The sequence below is a fragment of the Panthera uncia genome, chromosome D2 (assembly GCF_023721935.1).
Source record: "Panthera uncia isolate 11264 chromosome D2, Puncia_PCG_1.0, whole genome shotgun sequence".
Lineage (NCBI taxonomy): Eukaryota > Metazoa > Chordata > Mammalia > Carnivora > Felidae > Panthera > Panthera uncia.
Window position 1 is genome coordinate 44,733,820 of NC_064818.1, and position 14,757 is coordinate 44,748,576.

General features: G+C 49.6%; 1 long non-coding RNA gene across 1 annotated transcript; it reads left to right on the plus strand.

Moving 5' to 3' along the window:
• The first annotated feature begins 3,410 nt into the window (after positions 1-3,410).
• Positions 3,411-5,854, plus strand: LOC125932783 (uncharacterized). Its single transcript, XR_007460752.1, has 2 exons — positions 3,411-4,105; positions 5,247-5,854. It is a non-coding gene; the product is annotated as an uncharacterized LOC125932783 (long non-coding RNA).
• Positions 5,855-14,757: the final 8,903 nt, after the last annotated feature.

A 14,757-nucleotide genomic window follows, 5' to 3' on the forward strand; every position in this document is an offset into this window, starting at 1 on the left:
AGTGCGGTCATTACTGCCGTTAGCCAAATACTGCCCATTCACCCTTCTAGGTACGTCGTAGTACTGTTTCCTGAACTCTTTATGGGTAGTTGGACAATGAGTTGACAATGAGTGTGGCATGCAGGACTTCCAGACCAAGGATTTTATTGCTGGCCTGAGACTTTTCTAGAGCTCAGTCGCTCCCTTTACCCCCTGGCCTGGCCACCTGCACCACGTGAGATCATTGTCTCATCAGCCTGGATCTTTGAGTCACTGTGATGGTCAGGCGACCCATGACTCAGTTACTGAATATCCTATCCTATCGGGACACAGACAGGTGGTCAGTTGAAGCCTTGAAAGAAGATGGCATTTGGGTCAAAGTCTGAAGGAGGTCAGTGTGTGAGTCACGTGGATGTCTGAGGGGAGGGGCACTTCAGAGAGAGGGCAGAGCACATGCAAAAACCTGGCACATCTGAGGAGTAGCAAGGAAGCCAGTATTGCTGGTGCCTAGCAAGTGGGGGACATGGGAGATGAAGTGACGGGTAATGGTGAGTCAGATGGAGTGCTGACATGGGAATCCACTGGGATGAGCTCAGCGAGTGACACTCATCAGATTTAGGCTTTAAGAGCCCCATTCCAGCTGCAGTATTAAGAAGAGATGGATGGGGGCGCCTGGGTGGCTCAGTGGGTTGAGCGTCCAACTTCGGCTCAGGTCATGATCTCACGGTCTGTAAGTTTGAGCCCCACGCGTCGGGCTCTGTGCTGACACCTCAGAGCCTGGAGCGTGCTTCGGATTCTGTGTCTCCCTCTCTCTCCGCCCCTTCCCAGCTCAACTCTGTCTCTCTCTGTCTATCAAAAACAAATAAACATTAAAAAACAAATTTTAAGAAGAGACGGATGGGCTTCCATGGTCAGGGAGACCAGTAAGGACGTCTTTGTAAGAATCTAGGTGACAGCTGACTTCATACCCTGCTGCCACATCAGTCTTCCTATAAATAATTCTTCTTCTCCTGTTTTATTGGGATATAACTGGCACCCAGCACTGTATGGGTTTAAGGTGTACAACAAAACAGTTTGATTTACATCTATTGTGAAATGATCACTGCCATTTAGTTAACACCCACCATCTCATATAGCTACAAAATGAGAAAATCATTCCTTATGATGATAACTCTTAGGCTCTACTCTCTTAACTTCTAAATATATCACTACAGTCACCACATTGTACATTCCAGCCCTCTTGTTTACTACATGTTTATCTTATAACTGGAAATTTGTATGTTTTGACCACTTTCTCCCAATTACCCTCCCCCCACCGGCCCCACCTCTAGTAACCACAGATCTGATCTATTTTTCTTTGTTTTTGAAATTGCAAGTATAGTGACATATAATATTGTACATTTCAGGTGTCCTATAATTCTGATCCAAAGAGTCCTACGCTTACAACCTTCAATAGCTCCCTCTTGCCCATGAAAAAGAGTCTGACATAGTATGAACCTATCTCTCCTCCGCTGCTTCCCTCCCTATGATTTCAGTTCCTGTCTCTCTGAGTCTCCTATTCTCCCAGTGCACACTCTTGCCTCCCCATCTGGGTTCTTGTGGTTTCCTCACGTCCCCGCCATCCACAGCAGGGAGGGGAGAGGAGATGTTTCAGAGAAAGACCAAGTGAGCAAAGCCCGAGTTGGGAGGACGCTGGAGAGGGTTGTGATGGAGGATGGCCAGTCTAAGCTGCTCCCTGATCTTGGTCCTGAAGGTTAGCTTGTGGGCCAAGGAGCTGGGATCCTGAAGGGATGACCAGACTCAGAGCAGCCTTCCCTTTCCTTCTGGACTCTCTGGCTCAGCATGGGCAGAGGTTATCATCTTTCTGCCCACTGTGATTTGGACCTGCCATGGGGAGGAACCAGGGGGGTCAGCTAACTGGGGGAATCCAGCAGTCCGTGGGACAGAACTGGGCAGACCAGTGGGCAGCAGTGTGGGAAGCTGGGGAGCAAAGAGGCTGCAGGTGGTGAGAACGGGCAGGGTCATGCCACAGGAAACACTTACAAGTCGCGGAGCCGAGGGCGGTACTTATGGCTGGGTGACAGGTCTCCCCAAGTGGGAGACCAACGTACTGGCTGGCCTCTGGTTTCCTGGTATATGGCAGGTCCTTGACCCGACAAAACTCTGGGCAGAGTGAAGAAATGTACAGCAGCACAACTTTACCCCGAAGGATCTTCCATTTGCCCCCCAGTCTCCCAATTTAATTTCAGTTAAAAGCAAGCTCCCGCTCCCAAATGGGCTCCTCCAGAATCTATGGTGAGAGAGAGAGGAGAGAGAAGGGGGAGAGTCAGAGAGAGAGACAGAGAGACAGAGAGAGACAGAAAGAGAAACAGAAAGGGAGAGAGACAGAAGGGTGGACCCAGAGAGACCAAGGATGAGAAGAAACTGCTTCCTCTGTACTGCCCAACTTTCCTCTTTTTCAGAAGCCTTCTATGGAACAGCATGGCTGGCCCGTTTTTTACAAAGCTGCCGAGCTGTTGGTGGCCACATAATGATTTTAAAATTAAGTCTAAAGGAATGAAGTACTGATATGTGTTCCCATGTGATCCATCTCAAAAACATCACTCTAGACACAAAAGGACACATGTTCTATGATTGCATTTATATGAAATATCCAGAATTGGGAAGTCCTAGAGATAGAGAGCAGATCAATGGTTGCCAGGGCTGGGGGAGGTGGGGAGCCTCTGCTTAGCTGGTATGGGGTTTTCTTTTTGGGTGGTGAAAATGCTTTGGAACTGGAGAGAGGTGAAAGCTGCACAACGTTGTGAATGTGTGAATCACCACTGAATTAACTGTTCGGTTTAAAATGGTTAATTTTGTTGTGTGAATTTCACTGCCATTAAAAATTTAGTTCCATCAGCTTCTTTAAATTCAGGTATCTCGTGCCATATCTCATTTTTTCCCCCCAAAGAATTATCATCTCTACTCTGAAGCTGGGGGGTACGTATCTGCTATGCCGTGAAAATCTAGTGGCCAGAACCTTCCACAAAAGCAAGTGACTTTTCCTTTCTAATCAGATGATGCTATAAACCCAGCTGAGAGGAAAATACCTGGAGATTTTACAGCCCCCAATGTGTTAGAACCAAACAGAACGAAGGGCTAATTTCAGCTGTTTCCCACCCCTATTGTAGAAAGGGAGACAGACGCAGGATGTTAAACATTATGAGAAGTGTCCCATAGCACGCGTCCAGCCCAGAGTCAGATCCAGGCGACCTGGCTTTGTGACCACAGAGCTTGACTCCTCATCCCTACAAATATCCACTCAGACCCCAGCAAGGGCTGCTGTGTACGGTCTGAGGCCTCCCAAGCTTCGGTCTAGTGGTTCCTTGGCCCTGGCTGCTTATGAGTTTCATCTGGGAATTAAAAAATACACTGATGTCTGGAACCCACTCCAGACCAGTCTCCGAGTATTTAAAAATACCTGTGGATTTTTAAAAGCTCCTTCATGAGTCTAACGTACAGCAAGGTTGAAGACCACTGTCTGCATTTCTGCCTCTAGTATCTGGGATTTCAAGCACCATCTGATGAAGGTGTCCAGGTCCAGGGAACATGGAACACCACTGCACAGCGACCCAACCAGCACCCGCGTGATCCCCCCAAGAAGCATCTGCACGACCACCCACACAGCACCTGCATGTGACCCCCCCCGAGGGTTGTTTCACTTGGCCTAAGTCACCTCCTGCCACTTTAATGGGGGCTACTGAACCATCTCATCGTTTCTGAATTAACTGCTTGGCTGGATGGCTTCCAAGCAGGATGCACAGCTTTCCCTGTGAAGGACTGCCTCTTGCCCCCTCCGTCTTTGGGCACCGTGGTCCTTACAGATTCTGAATGTCAACAGAGCTTTGAGTCACTGGAGTCAAATCCCTCCGACAATCATGGTCATGTTGAAGGCTCTGTGTTTCAGGCAGACACAGAACAGCTCCCAAGTTCAGGGGTGAGGGCTGTGCCATCAGCCGGTGTCCAACCCTCGACCACAGATGCTCCTAGATACTTGCAGCCCACGAGGCCAAGACAGGTCCTCGAGTGACCCCATCTCTCAGCCTCAAGTGACCCCTATCTCTCAAACATGAAGCCCAGAGCAAAGGTAATCATACTCCACATAGAATAGAATAAAATTCTTACCGAAATATCTGGCTGCAAATGTTCTTTTGCTGGAAGCTGTCGGCAGCATAATGAAGCTGGCAGTCTATGTGCAAATTTCTTGTATATCCTTTTTATAAAGAACCAACCACATCCTCAAGCAGACAAGCTAATTCCTGTTTTCCAGTAACAGGAGATCAGCATCTATAGAAAAGAAATATATTTAGAATGCCCTTTATCTGGTGTTTTCTTGGATTTCAAACAAGAACCCATGCCGTGAGGAATTAGTCCTTTAAATAGGAGTGTACCCAGGGATCTTGGAATGGCCTTGGGCAAGTCACGGGACCTTGTGGGTGTTAGTTCCTCAAGTCTGTAAAATGGGAACAATAATGACAACTACCCCTCAGGGCAAGCAGAGCATCAACAAGATGATGGCAGTAAAATAGCAAAGCCCTTCACACGTCAGATGCTTTGCTCGATCTTTTCCATCAGCTGACCTGGATTCAAAAGGAGCTGTGTTTTTTCACGCAGCCTAGAAAATGCTACAAACAGCAACCTGCAGGTACGCAGTGTGGCTCTCCTCTGGTGCGCACCACAGTCCTGCTCGTGGGGAGACTGAGGACGTGGTCCTCGTGCCCAGTCGGAGAGACAAACCCCCAAAGCACCCAGTGGCAGATCCTCAGCTCTGTGCTTTTGTTCAGTTTTTGTTCAGCAGCATCACTGCACGGTTTACGTTTGTGGAAAATCGAGAAGAAAATCCCAATTACAAAACGGCCAAGTGACATTCAGGCAGCCATCGATATCACTGACACAGTGGTCTTGGCCATCTCAGGGAAAGGCAGTTCCAAGGGGCGTTGTGATCCCATTTAAATACATACGGAGTTTATCCTCCATATTTATGAGGGTTGCTGGAGGGGTTGTGGGAGGGGGGATGGGTTAAATGGGTCAGGGGCACTAAGGAATCTACTCCTGAAATCATCATTGCACTATATGCCAACTAATTTGGATGTCAATTTTGAAAAATAAAACAGTAAAATGAAATACATATGGAGTTTACAGGGGCGAGGAGCAACCCCTAGAAGGACAGCTACCAGAATGTTCTTCCTAATCCCCTTCTTGTCTCCTTTGCTCTCCTGCCTCTGCAGGGTTGCGCTTGTATCGTGTTTGTGATCACAGAACCAGTCCCTGTCATGCAGATAAAACAAGCGTGGCCCGCATTCATTGCGGGCAGATCCCTTCCACCCGCAGGATGCCGGAAAGCAGGGAGTCGGGCCATCACGGACACAGGAGGTGGAGGCAGGGCTGTGGGCTGCCAGATAGCACTGTCAGTAGGCTGCATCGGGACAGTGCCATCATGCTCCAGTCGTGGCCATCTGCGGATAGTTCCAGCTGCTGTCATTCTCTAAGGGGAGCATAGGGACCGTACAGAGGAATTGCCAAGTGGTGCCTGTGGGGAGGGACCGGGAGCAGCTGGCAGCCACGAAGCCACACGGCTTGAAGAGAGCAGCAAAGCCCCAAACCCGAGGCTGGGGTGGAGCCCAGCCAAGGAGCTACAGGAGCAGAGTGGCAAGCAGAGAACTCTGGAGCTGGGACCCACCCGGGAGACCCTCAGGGACCCAGAGTGACATTTCTTTGTGTTCTCTTAGCACACAGGACTGGGAGGGTGACGGAGGGGAATGAAGAGTGACAGGAAGAAGCCCTTTGCATGACCTGGTGTAACAGGGGCTTTAGAATTAAAAACTCTGGGTCTGTGTCCAGGTTTTTTCTTTTTCTAGTAGTATGAATTTGGACATGCTACTGAAATAGGGTTACCAGATTTAGCAAATAAAAATACAGAATGCCCAGTTATATTTTTAGTGTAAGTAGGTTCCAAAAATTGCATGGGACATAATATCTACTTTCATAGTATTAAAGGTATTCATTGTTGGTCTGAAATTCAGATTTAATGGAGTGTCCCATATTTTATCTGGCAACCTTATATTTATACCTTCTGAGTATCCATTATTATCTTTGGTCAAAAGGAAATAATCAAGTAAGAAACTTGCAGTTGTTGGAAACAAAAACAACAATTAAAATTGGCTTAAAACATAAGGGCAGATTTATTGGCTCCTTTAGTGGGAAAGACCTTATAACATGGACTTCAGGCCTGGTTGGATCCAGCAGCTTGATAATGTCAACCAAGTCTGGTTCCCTCCCACCCTCAAGTTCCCCTGTTTGTTTCCTGGGGTATCTGTTTCATCCACACCAATTAGGAAACACCAAAGTTTCCTAATTATTAAAAATGCTGGATACCAGCTTTAGGAGCTAATATTTTCTCCTTCAGGTCTAACAGGAAGAGAGAACATACCTTTTGGTGTCTCTCTTTGAAATGCTGGGAAGCTTCCCTTCCCTGCTTTCCCAAACATCTCTTGCCTCATGGCCTTGACTGGGCAATCAAATTCATCCTCGAATTAGTCCTGATGGCTGGGGAATGAGATGTACATATTGGCTAAACCAACCTGGTCTCATCCCAGGAGCTGGGTGGACTTGGATTTCACAAGGTACCTGGGCTGGTATAGGAAAGGGACAGATGCTAGAATACATGCCAGGGCACTGTGACCAATGTGGGGAGAGGGACTCCAAATACAGTGACTACTGCAGATTGCTGTAGGGATAGAATAGATGAGGCTGACCTCATGTATGTGTGTTGTGTGTGTGGGGGGGGGGGGGTGGAGAAAGAGAGAGAGGGTGAGTAAAATGTTAGTTCTTCCCCTTGAACGTGCTGATCACCCTTACTTTCTTTCTCAGCCCCTACCTTTCTCCTGGCCAGATGTAGGACCCAATCTCAGCTCTGCTATCACAGAGCAAAGAGGCCCTCCAGTGTGCTAAGCCTCTGTCCTGGCTGTGCCATGTGCCCTGGGCAGGTCTCTCCCCTCACTGGCCCCCATCTACATCAGGGGTGTGTGTGTGTTGGGTGGGGGACATGATTATACCAGGAGGGCTCTGGTTAGGGGAGTGACCTTTGCAGACCTCAGCCTGCAGTGAGGATGCCAAGGTTCCAGGGCGTGGGCGTTTGCTTTGGGGGAAACATGGGTGGAAGGGCAGATAAGGTGGGCCTTGCCTGCCAGCCTCGGGGAGAGGCGAAGCAATCTCGGGGCAGAGGGGACAGGAGAACTGCTCTCCAAGTACCCAGCCTAGTCCTTTCCTTCCCCTCACCCATCATTCTTGGCAGCAGTGTTCAAGGGCAGGCCACATCCCAGGTAAGCTCAGTACAGCTGGGGCACTGCCCCCACCCCACCCCCTTGCTGAGCAGCACAGCACAAGGCGGTCCAGGGGAGCTGGGGGATGACTCAGCCAGGAACAGTTTGGTTGGTTCCAGCCACACGGCCAACCGGCTCATTGTGGGAGAAGGTACTGGGAGCACCGGGTCCTCCTGGACTCAGGCCAGGATGCCCTGCACGGGGCATGCCCCGACCGGCAACGTTATAAATAACGACAATGGCACTCAGTAGGCGCCGACTGTGGAGCAGATACATGAACCTGACAGTACGCCGAGGTGGACTTGTGAGTCACCCCATCACAATTGAACGTGGTGGAGGTGGGACATTCAGACCCACGGCGCTCGGGCCCTCGCTGCTCCCCCATCCTCTAGGGCGGCCGAATGGCCCCGCTGTCCTGCACTGGCCTGGGCACACGTTCACCTTGTGGCCCCTCGCTCATCCCCGGCAGCCTGGGGCTGCGCCTGCATGTGAGCCGTGAGAACGAGCACCCACCACCCGGCGGGCATCCGGGCCCAGGCAGGCAGACGTCCAGGAAAGCTGCCTGGGTGCTGCCGGCTGGGGTCTGCTCACCTGGGACCCGAGCCGGACACCTCCGTCTCCGCCGCCCTGGCGCCTGCTTGGGATCCTTCCTCTGGCACCGCCTGGAGGGAGCGCTCGGGCTCCCTGCCCCCGCTGCTCACCCTGTGGCCATGGCCGTGGCCTTGGCCCTGCCCCCGGCCCCCCCCATGTGACGAGCGGGCAGGGGAGGCGGGCAGGACCAGGAGGAAGCTGTCCCGGCCCAACATCATCAGTCAGATGCAGGCTCCCTGGCTCCTCGGTGCCTCTGGGGACGCTGCGTAGCTGGCGGTCCTTGGCCTGGTAAGAGCCTGAGGCTGCCCCGCCTGAGGAAGCTTTGCCCCGCCAGGCTCACCTCTGCCAGGAGGGGCTGCGGCAGGCCGGCCCAGGAGTGCACGCCCGCCAGGAGTTCGACTTGGTGCAGCGCGCCCCCTGGCGGGCACCAGCAGGCACAGCCTCACACTCCTGGGGCCTATGGCCTCACTTGCGGGGGGGAGGGGGGAGCCTCTCAGTGGCTCCCCCTCACCTTCTCTGGGGTCACATGTAGGTAGGGTGTGGTAGGGTGTGTACATTTCCTGGGGATTTCCACACGGAGTCTTCCCGAATTCTGCACAGCTGGCCAGTCTTGTGTCTTCAGTATGGGCAGGAAGGTGGGCCTGTGGGGCTGGAGGTCATTAGCAGGGTAGGAGCCCTCAGGTTGTGGGAGAGGGTAAGGGGGGTGGGGTGGGGGTGGGGGGAATCTGAGCCACTTTCCAAGAAACCAGCATGGCTTAAATCTCCCTACATCGTGCATTGGGAAACTGAGGTCGGAAAGGTTCAGTGAATTTTCTAAGGGGACAGATTACAAATGGCATTGCTGAGATTTGAAACCAAGGCCAGCTGATTAAACATCTTTTGAAAGCCAAGGCCACGGGGAGAAATAGGAAGGTAGCCTTTAGTGACCTGGCTTCCCAGTGGGGCTCTGGTGGGCAGTTCCTTTCTCTGAGGCTGGGCGGGCCTCCCCCTCCCCTGGACTCAGTGTGGCCCTTTGCTCTTGGTCTCCCTGACCAAAGCAGGGTGGCTGGCCATCGACTGGTAGCCTTAGAAAGTCTGATTTGACATCTGGGAAGAGCTGGGGCTGGGGTGGGAGTCTCTGTCAGTCCAGTCTCAGGGAAGTGGTGATGGCAGAGGCAGGCCCATCCTCTACCCTAAAAACACTGCCCTTGGAGGCCCCTGGGAGTGGGGGCAGGGTGGGCAGTGGTGGAGAGTGGTTGCTGGCGGAGACGAGGAGGCACACACCCTGTTGCAAGGCCAGAGCTCAGGGCTCGTGAGAAGCGAGGTGTAGTGTGCTGTTCTTAGAGCCTGTCAGTCCCCACTGCTACCGTGGATGCAACTGGAAAGCAGCGTTCTAAGCCTCCTTTGGGCATGCACCGTGGAAGGCTATTGCCTCCATCCAGGCTTGCTGGAGGAGGCATGGGGGCTGCAGTGGAAGGAGCGACGGCACTGGAGTCGAGCAAAGGTGGCTTTGACTCCTGCCTGGACGCCTCTTAGCTGGGTCACTGGTAAGTTTCACTGCCTCTCTGAGACCCATCCCCCATGACGGCAGTGGGGATTGAGTGAGGGCAAAGAAGGTAGCTAAGTGCTCTGGACCTGTCCTAATGGTGGTGATGCAGCTACACTTAACAGGAGACCAGGAAGCGCCTGTTTCCTCCATCATCAGACGCAGCATTAGCTAGGGCAGTGTTTTGTTCTCAAACTGGGTCTCCTGCCCATTTTTATAAATCCCGCACTTTAATTTACATTACATATTAAAAACGAAGCCGTTTTTATAAGGTGGGGTGGTTACTGTATAATCAAACATTCCTAGGCGATCTCAGGGCCTGACTTTCCATTTGTGCTTAAAATGGAATTGACAGCAAGAGAATGTGTGTGTCTTTAATGTTTATGTTGGGCTCTGGTGTAGAGGGTCTCTGTGGGAGCCAGAAGCCGTACCATGGCTGCCTCTTGGGCCTTTTCTGGGGCCTCCCAGGGAACTGAGTGGGAACCCTCAGTCCTAGCCAGGAACCTGTCACCATCAGTGAACCGACTGGCTTCTGTGAAGTTAGAGTCCTGTGTAAGGGAAGCCCCCGGAAATCATGGTGGCCACAATGATCCTCTGGAGGCCTCTTATCAATGACCTGTTGAACCCCAGCAGTCGCAAATTCAGCCAGAACCACACTGTAGGTCACATTATATTAAGAATTCTTAGGGGACTTTTGGCTTGGTTTTAACATAGCAAAGTTTCGTTTTCCTAGTTGTTAGAAGTTACAAACATTGGAAGGATACATATTATTTTATGTATACAAATATTTAATTTGATGATGGAATCAGAGGATTGTTTCCTCCTTCTGAAGAGGACTTCCCATTACTGAATAGAAGAAATGCTAAACTAATTTTGTGTGTATATGTATATATATATGTGTGTGTGTGTGTGTGTGTGTGTATACATATATATATATATATATATATATATATATATGTATATATATGTATATATCTCCTGACTGTAATTGGAAATTGTGGCCACATGATGGTGCTCTCAGCACACTACTTATGGTGTGTGTGTGTATACATATATATATATATATATATATATATATGCATGTGTGTGTGTGTGTGTGTGTGTGTGTACATGCGCTTTCCAGCAGGTCACTGCCATTGCTGAGGAAGTCCTTCTGAGGAGGGGCTCTGTAGACCTCAGGGGGCTCAAAGGAATCACTTGTATAGTACCCATGGGAAACACATACTTCTGGGGAATTGGATGCTGGGACAAGGGTGAGGCTAGTGAGGCAGCCAGGGTGCAAATTTGAAGGAGGCAATGAATGCCTCACTTACTTCCCAGTGGTCCAGGACCTGGCCTACTGGGCTGAAATGAATGGTACAGCCCCTGGGGAATGCCTCCCTAAGGCCTTAGGGGAGAGGAAGATGCTTTGACCATGACCCTGGTCAGGTAGTGCTCACATAGCAGAGGGCTTAAGGCCCCTCATCTCTCCAGAGAGTGTGGCCAAGACAGTCAGATATACATTCTCGGAGAGGATGAGAGGAATGGGCAAGGTGCTGCTCATCCGAAGTCCCTCTCTGAGTCAGAGGCCAGTGTGAGCATGGTGACCAGCCACAGAGAGGCTGGCAGGGTGTGGAAGCCTGCTCGCCTGTCTGCAGCTCGCCGGCCCCCGCCTTCCACAGCTCCTGCCCCCCGCCACTCCCGCTGGGGTGGAAGAGGCCACAGTGGAGCAGCTGTACTCCAACAGAGGCATGGAGGTCCTTGTACCTGTGGCCGGTGGGGCTCTGCCCGGGCCTGGGTCCTTGCTATCACTAGTGACACTGAGAGAGTCAATGCAGCCTTCAGCATGGCCTCTGGAAGCTGTATAGAAAGCTGAGCTGCAAAGAAGGCCTGAGTGTCAGGTGTACAGGTGGACGAGGAAATGGGCAGACATTTTGGTAAACCTAAATTATCATCGTATGTAAAACAAATGAGAACAATGAATTAAGGCAGGGGTGTGAAGAACAAGGTGGATGGGTATTGCATATGACGCAATATCTAATACGGAATATAATCACATGGAAGAGGAGAATGGGGGAGAATTAGAAGCTCCAGACTCCTGGGTACCTGGGGCTGTAACTCTAGATGAGCACGTCCCATAGAGATATCATGCGAGCCACACATGCAGTTAAAATTTTTCTAGTAGTTATGTTGAAAAGGGGGAGAGGAAATAGTTTAATAACATATTTTGTTGAATACAATATAGGCAAGATATTCTACATTTGACCCTTGAACAAGTGGGGGGGTTCAGGGTGCTGATGCCTCCCACAGTCAAAAATCTGCTTTCGACTCCTACAAATGTCACTACTAATAGTCTATTGTGGATTGAAAGCCTTACTGTTAACATAAACAGTCGATCAGCACATATTGTGTGTGCTATATATCTTATATACTTTATTCTTACAATAAAGGAAGCTAGAAAAAAGAAAATGTTATTACGAAAATCATAAAGAAGAGAAAATACGTTTACAATACTGTATTGTATTTATCAAGAAACCCGTGTTGTTCAAAGGTCAACTGTCACTTCAACATGAGATCAACATCCTATTTTTGAAAAATTTTATACTCTTTCTGTACAAAGTCTTCCAAATCTGGTGTGTATTTTAACACTTATACTGCATCTCATTTTGGATGCTAAATTTCCATTGGAAAATTTTGATCTATTTAGATTTCACAAAATTTAGAGTTGGAAAAGACAATTTGCCTATCCAAATTGTTCCAAACATAGGAAAAACTTGCCGACAACTGGATCGTGTATCAGTTTTAAAATTAAGATGAACATTCATCAACATGAAAAATTTAATTGTCTATTGATCCCATTTCAAACGTTCAGTAGTCAGAGGTGGCTGGTATCCCTGCTGTAATGAACAGCTCAGCTCTAGACTTTTCAAAGTCAAGTACACATGTTGAAATTTTAATAACAAGAATAGAAATAGAGTGTATAACTTCCAAACCAGTAGAGGGAGATAAAGACCGACAAAACAAAACAAAACAACCCAAGAAACTTAAAAAGTTCAACAGAAGGAAGAAAGGGAGGAAAAAAACTTAAAAATCATGGTAAACAGACATACAAAAAAAGGTAAAGAGTGGGTATAAACGTATCAGTGACCATAGTAAATATAAACAGATCAAGCTCATATATTAAAAAAAACAGAGGTGCTTAGGTTGGATTACAAAAAAATCAAATTATAGCTGTTTGCCAAGAGACAGACCTAAAATATAAGAACACAGAAATATTGGAAACAGATGAATTGAAAATGATACACCAGCCAAAGAGTAGCTAAAAGAAAACTGCTTTTGTGATATTACTAAAAGAGAAAATGGACTGAGGAAGAGCCTTCATGAGGATAAAGATTACTGTCGGTATAAGACAATAAAAAAAATAATTCACAGAGATACAAAAGTCTTATACTATAAATACTCAAAAAAGTGTGAAAGGAAGGGAGCGCCCGGGTGGCTCAGTCAGTTAAGCATCTGACTCTTGATTTTGGCTCAGGTCATGATCTCACAGTTCACGGGTTCAAGCCCCGCATCAGGCTCCCTGCTGTCAGATCCTCTGTCCTCCACTCTCTCTGCCCCTCTCCCTCTCATGCTCCCTCTCTCTCTCAAAAATAAATAAACATTAAAAAAAAAAAAAGATAGGCCTGAACCTGCAAACCAAACCCATGACATTTGCTTTTTCTTTTGAGGATGTAGGGGAAGAGACGTGGCTTCTGGACAGGGCTAGGCTAGCAAACAAATTCTATTTATTTATTTATTTATTTATCTATTTATTTATTTTGTGTGTGAGAGAGAGAGGGTTTGAGCATGTGCAAGTGGGGAGTGGGGAGAGAGACAGAGAGAGAGAGAGGAGAGAGAGAGAGAGAGAGAGTGAGCCCAAGCAGGCTCCCATGCTGTCAGTGAGGAGCCTATCACAGAGCTGACTGCGGGGCTGGGTCTCATGAACCATGAGCTCATAACCTGAGCTGAAACCAAGAGCGGAACTGACTGAGCCACCCAGGTGCCGCTAGCAAACAGATGTTTAAAGTCAAGGCCATGGGTCCTGCTGGGCCAGCACTTTGTGTAAATCTCGAGGGACAGGGGCACTTGTTCTTTAACAGATTTTTGCCGTGTATGTTTGAGTTATTGTGGGCCCTCAAAGCATGGTCCCGAGGCAGGGACCCCCACTCCTTCCTGGACTCGTGGCCCTTTCTCTCAGTGCTCATGTAGGCACGTGGGTCCCTGTGTCTCCATGGCAATGAGCTGCCAGGGTCACACCTTCCTGTCCGGCAGAGACTGGCTGGCAGAGCTCATGGAGGCTGCCCTACTCACCTTGATCTCCCCCACAGGGCATAGCACCCGGGTGCTGGGATGCAGGGAATCAGGAGCAGCAAGCTGAGCAGGCTTCTCTGAGGGCCCAGAGGGTGCCGAGTGCTGTGGTCACTCCCCACCGAGTAGAGCACAGCCTCCCTGCGGGGACACCCCCAGCTGGCTGCTCCTGGGGAAACAGCTGCAGCTGCACTTCTTCCAGGGCCCAGTGTCACTCTGAACAGAAACAGCAAGACTTCAGCTCACGCTGCTCCAGACCAGCTGAAGGTGGTGTTACTCCCCGCTACGTTTTCCTCTTATTTCTATTCAAGTATCAGATGCTCCAAAGATGGCCTTCCAGATTCCCCTCCCCTAGTATGCACATCCCTTCTCCCATCAAGAGGTGGACATGATGCTGTGGCAGATTTGCAAGTAGCCCCTGAGAAGTCTGTCGGCATCACTTTCGCTCTCAGGAAGTCAGCCGCCATGTTATTGTACGCTTGTGCCAGCCTAGTGAGTGATGAGAGGCCATGTGGGAAAGAGAAGCCACCAGGACCACCGAGGTATCAGCCATGTGAGTCGGATCCCTTGGACCTTCCAGCCCCTCCAGACCCCAGGTGGATACAGCTGGCGGCCCCCAGCCCACACTACGAGGCACAGAGAACCATCCAGCTGAGCCCCATCGGCTTCCAGTCCCACAGAATCATGAGAAGCAACAAATAGTTGCTATTTGAAACCATTATATTTTGTTATGCAGCAGTAAATCTCTGAAACGCTCTCCAATAAAACTTGGAAAAATCTGATGGTCAAATGTTTGAGCACCTACTATTTGCCAGGTTCTGTGCTTGGGGCTGGGGCCACAGAAGTGAGCGAGAGACTCCCTGACTCAAGAGCTCACAGATCAGAAGGGCAAGGAGACAGCTATAGCCGAGTGGTGTGCAGAATGGATGAGCAGTAGGGAGAGCGTAGGGAGGAGAGAGAATCCTATAGCAGACA